Source organism: Podarcis filfolensis, assembly GCF_964270895.1.
Source record: "Podarcis filfolensis genome assembly, chromosome: 4".
In the NCBI taxonomy this organism is placed as follows: Eukaryota; Metazoa; Chordata; class Lepidosauria; order Squamata; family Lacertidae; genus Podarcis; species Podarcis filfolensis.
This window is the reverse complement of record NC_139607.1, coordinates 104,537,246-104,546,672: the sequence shown is the minus strand read 5'-3', so window position 1 is coordinate 104,546,672 and position 9,427 is coordinate 104,537,246. Positions and strand designations below refer to the sequence as shown.

Below are 9,427 nucleotides of genomic sequence, written 5' to 3'. Positions count from 1 at the left end.
ACCACCAGCATTACGCTTTCCATTTTTAAGTTCGGAATGGAGTAGTTGCTTTGGAAGACGATCATCAGGCACCCGCACAACATGACCAGTCCAACGAAGTTGATGTTGGAATCGTTGCTTCAACACTGGTGATCTTTGCTTCTTCCAGTACACTGGCATTACTTCGCCTGTCTTCCCAAATGATGTGTCAAATTTTTCGGAGACACCACTGATGGAATCTTTTGAGGAGTTGGAGATGGCCTTTATAAGTGGTCCATGTTTCACAAGCATATAGTAAGGTTGGTAGTACAATAGCTTTGTAAACAAGTATTTTGGTTTCCCTGCGAATGTCCTGGTCCTCACTCTGCGCTTCAATTGGGAGCTGCTGGGTGTGGCGAGGGGTCACACTAGGAAGGCATTCAGAATAAACGGAGCAAAAAGTCCCTTGGCAACTCATCAGGCCTGTCTTGTTTGGGCTGGGCTCCTGCCCTCCTCCCAGGGAAGGCGGATCTGCAGGTGGGGCAACATGGCCATGCCAAGGCTTAAGGCAGCCGAGATAAACAGCCTGTTTATTAGTCTTTTTAGTTACAAATTTGTCTCAACATCATTTCCATACTTATTTCATGAGTCTCCAAATCTTGTGACTCCCTCCCTCCCTTTCATGGAACTCATAATTTTTTTGATTGGAAATGATTATTTTAATGACAAGAAGTATTCAGGTCCGGTAGTTCTGGGTGATTATGTAAAAAAGGGATCAGTTTGAAGTCATAAAACCTCGAAATCTTCCATAAATTGGTGCGGCTGGGATCAACAGAAAGAACCGGAGCAGCCTCAAGTATCCTGATCTTCAATCAGCACGTCGTCTAGCTCATTGTGATGAAATTCCAGTGCCTATCTTCGGAGAACTTCCTGACATTAGTGATGAAGATGCCTCCAGTGTTGAAGGACATGAAGAAGAAGTGGTTCTTGAAGATGATGCTCCACATCCATTTTCCCAAAAGGAGTTGAATGATCTAGTTCGCGACCTCAGCTTGTCAAAGGACTCTGCCGAACTGTTGCCATCCAGATTGAAGGGAAAAAACCTCCTCTCTGACAGTGCTCGCATCAGCTTCTTCCGCAGCAGGCATCAAGACTACCTCAGTTTTTTCTCGGAAGAGAAGGACTTGGTGTACCGTGCAGATATTGCACAGCTTCTGCTCAAGCTTGGAGTGCCACAGTATGAACCCAAAGATTGGAGACTGTTCATTGACAGCAGCAAGCGATCACTGAAATGTGTTCTGCTACACAACGGCAACCAGTTTGCCTCTATACCCCTGGTTCACTCGAGTACACTGAAGGAGAACTATGAAGCGGTGAAGTATGTGCTGGAGAAAATTGGTTAGGATCAGCATAAGTGGTTTATTTGTGTTGACCTGAAGATGGTGAACTTTTTGTTGGGACAACAGTCTGGCTTCACCAAGTACCCATGTTTTCTGTGCATGTGGCATAGTAGGGACCGTGCTCAGCATTACACGAAGAAGGACTGGCCTGTGCGGGAGGAATTGGTGCCTTGCAGAAAAAGGAACGTCATCAATGACCCTCTGGTGGACAGAGACAGATTACTCTTCCCACCGCTGCACATCAAGCTCGGCTTAATCAAGCAGTTCACCAAGGCTCTGGACAAGGATGGTGACTGCTTCACTTACTTGTGCCAGACTTTTCCAGGATTGACCATGGAGAAGTTGAAAGCTGGCATCTTTGACGGTCCTCAGATCCGTCAGCTCATCAGAGATCCAGAGTTCGGAAAGTCAATGAAGGAAGTGGAACTGGAAGCGTGGAAGGCATTTGTTCTGGTAGTGAAGAACTTTCTTGGCAACAATAAGGCCAGAAACTACGCAGAACTTGTCAACAACATGCTGACTGCTTTCAGAAACCTGGGCTGCAACATGAGCGTCAAGATGCACTACCTATTTTCACATATGGACCGGTTTCCTGAGAACCTGGGTTCAATGAGTGACGAGCAGGGGGAGAGATTCCATCAGGACATGAAAGAGATGGAGACCAGGTATCAGGGTCGCTGGGACGCAGTCATGATGGCTGACTACTGTTGGACTCTGAAGAGAGACCTCCCTGCCGCTGAGCATTCCAGGAGTTCCAAGAAACGGAAGTTCAAGCCCTGAAGTTTGAAAAATGGTGAAGCAACATGCAATTTACGTGTACTTACCTTTATCAATGCCCACCATTCAGTTTACAGTAAACCTGACCTGATGGAGAGAAATGGATGCCATTTCCTGATTCAGCAGTGCAAAAATACCCTAAATCAGTTGTAGAAATCTAGACAACATTCAAAAAGTAAAAAATTGTTGCCCAGTGAATCTTTTTTTGTTGCTTAGAAATCTCGGTACCTGTAATTCCTAAGAAGAAGGCTTCTGGGCTCTTAACAAGTTATTTGAAGCATTTTTTTCAATTCATGATACAAACTCCCCCCGCATTTCTCAAGAGCCCAAGCAGAGGCTGCTGCAGCATCGGACTCCTGACCATGTGCAGAGCGCCCTGGCCGCGGGAGCAGCGACGGGAGAGCTTGCCCGGCCCGGAGGCCTCTCCGCGGAGGCCCCGCCTGGGACTTCTCGGCCGGCCTCCGTCCTGTCGAGAGCGCGCGCGGCGCTCTGCACACGCCCAGAGGCACGCGTCTCTCTTTCCCGCGCCTGCGCCTGCGCGGCCCCGCCCCGGACGAAGCCGCGCAGCGTCCCGCCCTTAGAGCCCTCTCGACCAATTGGAGCAGAGAACCACCTCCAGCCGCAGGCCCTGATTGGTCAGAGCAGCTGCCAGGGAACTGCAGGGCCCAGGAGAACCCCACTTCGGCGCGGCGACCTCGGCCTGCGGACGGAGGAGACGGCGGCCGGCCGAGGCGGTTCAGCGGAGCCCGAGAAGGACGGAGGAAGCGCCCGTCGCCGCGCCGCCATTTCACGTCCGCCTCGCCAGCCGGCCTATGAAAACGGGGGGGGGGGGAAATCCGGTATCCCGAGTGTGATTGGCCGGACGTGCCGCCATTCATTCGCTCCGGTTCCTCCCACTCTCTAGGCGCGGCGAAGCGGAATCCCCGCCCACAGAAGAACGTCACCTGCCTCTGACGTCAAGCGCCCGCCTCTCCAGCTCTCGCGGCGGCCAATCAGGTGGCGCCTCTTTCTCTCCTCTTTTTGAATGGCTCCTCCGCTCCAGCGACACGTCGGCAGCTCAGCCGCGTCCCTGGGGGCGGGGCCTGCGGCGTCACGTGCCTGAGCCCGGAAGAGGCCTCCCGGTCTCCAAGGGGCGCCGTGGGGTCCGGTAGGCTGCCTCTGGAGCTGGAGGCTCCATCAGAACAGGGCAGACGCTGCTGGATCAGTCCTTCCCTTCTCCCTGGGGCCAAATGTTAAGTTGTGGGTGAACATAGCGGACGAGACAGCGATTCTTCAGACAGCTCTTGCTTATTCACAGGCCAGGACAGAACTGAGGGGCTCAGCCAAGCTGCTTATACAGAGCTCCACTACAAAGCAGCAGTACCAATGTTCTGTAACTATCCAAACACTGAACGTCACTTTCAATTCCATATTTGCATATGCAGACCTGAGTGAAAACTATCTACAGTATCCCCCTGCTGGCCCAGGGTGAGAACTTCGGTAAAGGGATCTCTGACTGTTTAGTCCAGTTGTGGCCGACTCTGGGGTTGCGGCGCTCATCTCGCTTTATTGGCCGAGGGAGCCGGCGTACAGCTTCCGGGTCATGTGGCCAGCAGGACTAAGCCGCTTCTGGCGAACCAGAGCAGCGCACGGAAACACCGTTTACTTTCCCGCCGAAGTGGTACCTATTTATCTACTTGCACTTTGGCATGCTTTGGAACTGCTAGGTTGGCAGGAGCAGGGACCGAGCAACGGGAGCTCACCCCGTCGCGGGGATTTGAACCGCCAACCTTCTGATCGGCAAGTGCAAGGCTCTGTGGTTTAACCCACAGCGTCAGTACATAACACCAAATGCCCCTCAGAACCCAGGAAGGCAGAGAGAAGGCCTCTGGCCGAAGCAGCGCCTCCATGTCTTCTCAATGTGCTGCGTCACGAAGATTTGGGGCGTCACGTGGCAGGACAGAGCCTCCAACAGAGATGTGCTCTCCCAGCATGTCACACTCCTGGCCCAGCGACCTCTGTGCTGGCTTGGTCATGAGCACAGAATAGAAGATGCAGCAGGATCCCCAAGGATGTGATCTCCAGGGTGCTGGCTTCTGGTGTGTTGGCAAACCAACTACAGTGGTACCTCGGTTTAAGTACTTAATTCGTTCTGGAGGTCCGTACTTAACCTGAAACTGTTCTTAACCTGAAGCACCACTTTAGCTAATGGGGCCTCCTGCTGCTGCCACGCCACCGGAGCACAATTTCTGTTCTCATCCTGAAGCAAAGTTCTTAACCTGAAGCACTATTTCTGGGTTAGCGGAGTCTGTAACCTGAAGCGTAAGTAAACCGAGGTACCACTGTACGCTGCAAAGATGTCTGCAAACATGACAGGAAGGCTGGCAACATCAGCCCCGCCATGTGGGAATCCCTTGCAGAGGAGCCTTGGAGATAGTCAGATTGTCCATCCATAGCAGTGCCCAGAGGAGGAAGGACCGCTGGCAGGAGCAGAGAGAGAGGAAATGCCCTGGTGCATCTGCAGCAGCACAGCTGGACGCCTTCACCTGCCCCAGATGCAACAAAACAGGCCTCTCCCATCCGTTTCTACAGCCACAGCAGGCGCTGCAAGTCTTCAACAGTTTGACTTCGCCCCTACAGGCACCCGCCTCCAATCTGCTGAGACAGATGGATGCCCACAACCGCTGCCTCTGGACCTGGGGGTTCCATGAGAACACAAGCAGAGGGTTGTGGGCCCAGGGCCGCTTCTGCTTCTCCCACCACTCAGGCTCCTGGCGCTGCTGCTGGCACAGGGCTGCCTCCTGAGCCCAGTGGTCCTGGCGAGGAGGACAGAAGTGTTGAACGTTTTCATCAACACAGAGTGTGTGAATGGAGCGTAGAAAGAAAAAGCTGTCCGCAATATCTTTTCTTAGTTTTATTTTCAAAAACATAACAGACAAACTCTGCAAGCCACCACTCCTCCTCACTGGCAGCTTACAAGACATTTGATCAAATTAAATGCAGTTTCGATTAACCAGTTATCCTTTCACATCCGTTCCGGCACCAGGTACAGAAAGTAACTCCCCTTTTAATTAGGCAAAAAGTCGAGAGACCACAGGTGTGCAGCTAAGTAGGTCAAACTGCAAACATGCACCTCTGAAACCGACCTGGTTTCTGAGTATCATTATTCACCTCTTTAAGATAAAGAAAAACCAACAAGAAGGACATAAGCAGAGCCTTCTGGGTCAGGCCAAAGGGACCGTCTGGTCCTTCCTCCTGTTCTCCCTGTGGCTGACCAGATGCTCTGAAGCAAAACCTGTGAGGAGGACCAGATTACAAGAGCTCCCTTCCCTCCCGTGGATCCTAGTAACTGGTATTCAGAATCAGAGCAGAGCTGTCATGCCTAGTGGGCATCCATAGTCTTGCTTTCCTCCATGAATTGCCCAATCCTCTTTTAAAGCCATAGAGGCTGGTGGGCATCCCAGTTTTACTCTGTGCTGTGTGAAGGGCTTTCTTTTCTCTGTCCTGAATCCTCCAGTGTTCAGTTTCATGGGATGCCCACGAGGGAGGGGGAAAAGCTTTTCCCTCTTCTCTCTCTCGGCATAATCTTACACACTTCTCTCCTGTTGCCGCTTACTTGCCTTTTCTCTAAACCCCCGAATCCCAAACGCTGCCGCCTTCCTTTAGAGGGAAGTCCCCTGGCAGAGCGGGGAATGGACCGGCTGCCGCAAAGCAGCTAAAAGCCTTTGGCGTATGGGTCACTCCTGCCCCTCAGCTCTTGGGAGAAAGAGCCCGATCAAGGGGAGGAGAATTTCCAAAGGGACGGAGGCCTTCACCCTCGGGAAAGAGCAGGGGAATTTGCAGTTATTGTCTGCCTGGAAACGGGATTGTGAAATGCTGGAAGTTCCCAGCCCCACGTATTGAGTGCACGTTGGCCGGAAGCGCAGGCAGCTTTGAAGGTGCCCCCTTGAGAGAGCCCTGGACGCTCATTGTGTGCTGATGAATGCATAGCTTTGAGGGGCTGCACTTGCAAGACTCACAGGCCGGGGGAAGCTGGCCGCTCAGGGCGTGCCTAAATGACCAGGCTGCCTGGCCCCAGCTCAGTCTGGCTTTTGGCCTGGTTTTGAGACCTGAGGGGGCTTCTGCTTCCCTGCTTCCTGGCGCAGGTGGAAAGACAGCCCCCCTCGCTCCCAGGAAGGCGGGCTGGGAAGCTTTGCTCCGGCTCACAGCCTTCCAAATCATGTCCCCACCAAGGAGAGCGGGGGGTGTGCTGAGTCCTGGGACTATGACTTTGGCCAGCTTTGGCTGTGCACTTGACCGCTGGGATACCTCTTCCCCTCGGGGCTTTGCAGCCTGACTTACGTGTCATCCTCACCCACACGGTAAAGCTTTTGCCAAAGCTGAGTTGGGAGTCTGAGGGCTGGGCCACTAGGCTTTCTACTCTGGCTCACTTTAAGGCTTTCACTAAGGAATTCTTGCATCGAGAATCATAAGTTGGCGGCAACTGCTGGAGAAGTCAAGGAGGCATAAGCGGCCGTCCCCTGGGGGCTGTGGGGCATCAGTTGTGTGGGGAAGGGGCATCGGAGGCCCTCAGCTCCCCACCTTGGTCGCGGGTCTCACAGCCAGGATCAGGTCTCATGGATAGCTCAGTTGGTTTCAGCTTAGTGCTGAGAACACCCAAGTTGCAGGTTCCATGCATCCGTGTGGGACAGCTGCACATTCCTGCATTGCAGGGGGTTGGACTAGATGATCCTCGGTGTCTCTTCCAACTCTGCAATCGGTTTTATGATCCCACAGCTGGGAGAGTTAAGACTGCATAAATTGAGAAAGGGTGTGATGGTGGCAAGCAGTGCTTTGCAAAAGGAAAATGGAAGGAGAGAAAGAAAGAAGGAAAGAATCTGGATGTGAGCTGAGGGAAGCCTCTGGAGCTGGAGGAGGCGGGAGTTTTGCGCACCTGCGGCAATCTCTGCCCTCCGAGACAGAGGCGCCCGTTCTCTGAGCCTTGGGCAATTTGTGGAATTTGCAGGGTGCGCCTGGGTGGGCTTCCTCATAGCTGGCGGTCTGGGAGCACAAAGCCCTTCTGTCCCGGCCGCCCCACCCCCATCTGCCTGGCCAGATTTTTGGCTGTAGCTTCCTCTTCCAGATCCCACGCCTGCCAGCTGAGTTGGGCAACATTTGCTCTGGCCGGTGCTTCAGAAAGTCAGGATTGGGTCTGGTCGTTGGACAGCTTTTGCTGCAAGTCCCACTGCAAGAACCTTCCTGATCGCCTGCTTGCGAAATCCACAACAAACAAAGTTGGCCTTTAACAAGCTCCTCTTGGCTGAGGCGAATCTACAACAAGAACCCTGGAAGTTGCTTTGGAGAAGACTTGTTCTCTCTTTTGCAATGCAAACCATTTTAAAGAGAGGCCTGTTGTAATTGCTGTGCCTAAGACAGACTTTCAGAGGGCTGGTGAGCAGGTGGTACAGTCATCACGGCGGCCCCCACCCCAGATGCCCTATGCAGAGTTCCTTCCGATGGGGGCATCTGCCATCCTTCAGCTAGAACACCCCTACGCAGACGTGACCCACGAGTTTGGGACCAGGCCAGGCGTTCCTCTCATAGCAGCCTCCAGATTTATAATAATAGTAATAATTTAAATTTATTATTTGTACCCCACCTGTCTGGCTGGGTTTCCCCAGCCACTCTGGGCAGCTACCAACAAAGAAGAAAAATACATTAAAATGTCACACATTAAAAACTTCCCTGAAGTTCAGATGTCTTCTAAATGTTAGGTAGTAGTTGTTCTCTTTGACATCTGATGGGAGGGCGTTCCACAGGGCGGGTGCCACCACCAAGAAGGCCCTCTGCCTGGTTCCCTGTAGCTTTGCTTCTCGCAGGGAGGGAACCGCCAGAAGGCCCTCGGCGCTGGACCTCAGTGTCCAGGCAGAACAATGGGGGTGGAGACGCTCCTTCAAGTCTACTGGACCGAGGCTGTTTAGGGCTTTAAAGGTCAGCACCAACACTTTGACTTGTGCTCGGAAACGGACTTGATGCTGAAGAGCCAAGCCAGGAAGAAGCACAAGGCGGCCATCGTGGGAGGACGGGACTCTGTCTCTTCGGCCGGCCGAGGCTTTCTCTGCCTTCCATCTGGTGAAGGGCATTTTTGCACGGGAGGCTGATTCCTCAATTCAGTCCAGTTTGTGACCCAACTTTGAAATGTACAGCGGCCAGAACATACCTTCCATTCGACATTCATTTATCCAGAGGATCCCAGGGAAGCCAAATGTCCCTCTTCCAGTCCCCGCCCCACACGGGGCTCCCATTGCAAGAGGGTGCCTTTGCTCTGGGGCCTTCTGGGGTGTCCTGTGTGCCTGCTTTCCCAGCCCCACGCCTTTGCCAGCCCCACACCTGCCCCTTTGCAAAGAGCCTCCCCGACTGATGTGTCTCCTCAGGAGAAGAGAGATGTTGTTCTGACACACTTGACTCTGCTGAGAGTTTGCTTGCAGGAGGCTCAGTCTCCATCAAAGCCAACATCTTCCCTTCCATACTTGCCAGTTCAGCTCCAGAGACCTCACAGCCGTCCGTTACAAATCTGGGAAGCGGTTCAGTTTCTGCCGTTATCAAAAGGCATTTCAATGTACAGTTGAAGTCAACAAGGAAGATTTATTTGTGCCTGGAACGAAGCGATGGAGGCGCTGCCTTGAATGGATTCTTTAAGCCAGGAAGGAAGAGTTTTTAAAAACTAGTTTTAGTTACAGGTAGGTAGCCGTGTTGGTCTGCCGTAGTTGAAACAAAATAAAAAAATTCCTTCCAGTAGCATCTTAGAGACAACTAAGTTTGTTCTTGGTATGAGCTTTCATGTGCATGCACACTTCTTCACGAAAGCTCATACCAATAACAAACTTAGTTGGTCTTTAGGATGCTACTGGAAGGAATTTTTTTATTTTAAAAACTAGAATGCAGATCTTTCTGAGATTTCCCATCCTGGTGACTGAGGCTGCCCTGCTCCTGGAACCAGGAGTCCCTCTAGCAACAAAGCATCCCCCACTTTCCGGACCCCACCAGTCATGCTGCAACAGGACCAAGTATTCATAGGTGCCTTGGTTTCTTTGCAGCTGACCCTGTCCGCGGGGCTTGAAGCTCGAAACCTGGGCGGTACCCAGCGCAGCTCCAAAGGGGTAATATAGCATTAACTCATACTAAGATTCCCGTTGTGAGTTCCATCGTTATTGAGAAGAAAGGTTCTCTTTCTCATCTTAAATGAGCCAGACAAACTTGCACAAGCAGATGGCACTGAGGGATCAGGTGCCTCGACATTTGAATAAGAAACTAAAATCCTGCCATACATGAAG

The 9,427-nt window shown here is 52.3% G+C and overlaps 1 protein-coding gene across 2 annotated transcripts in view; it reads right to left on the bottom strand.

Moving 5' to 3' along the window:
• The window catches only part of TIMM10B (translocase of inner mitochondrial membrane 10B), a 270,934-nt gene that overhangs the window by 54,495 nt on the left and 207,012 nt on the right, over positions 1-9,427 (bottom strand). The gene's annotated exons all lie outside the window — the stretch shown is intronic.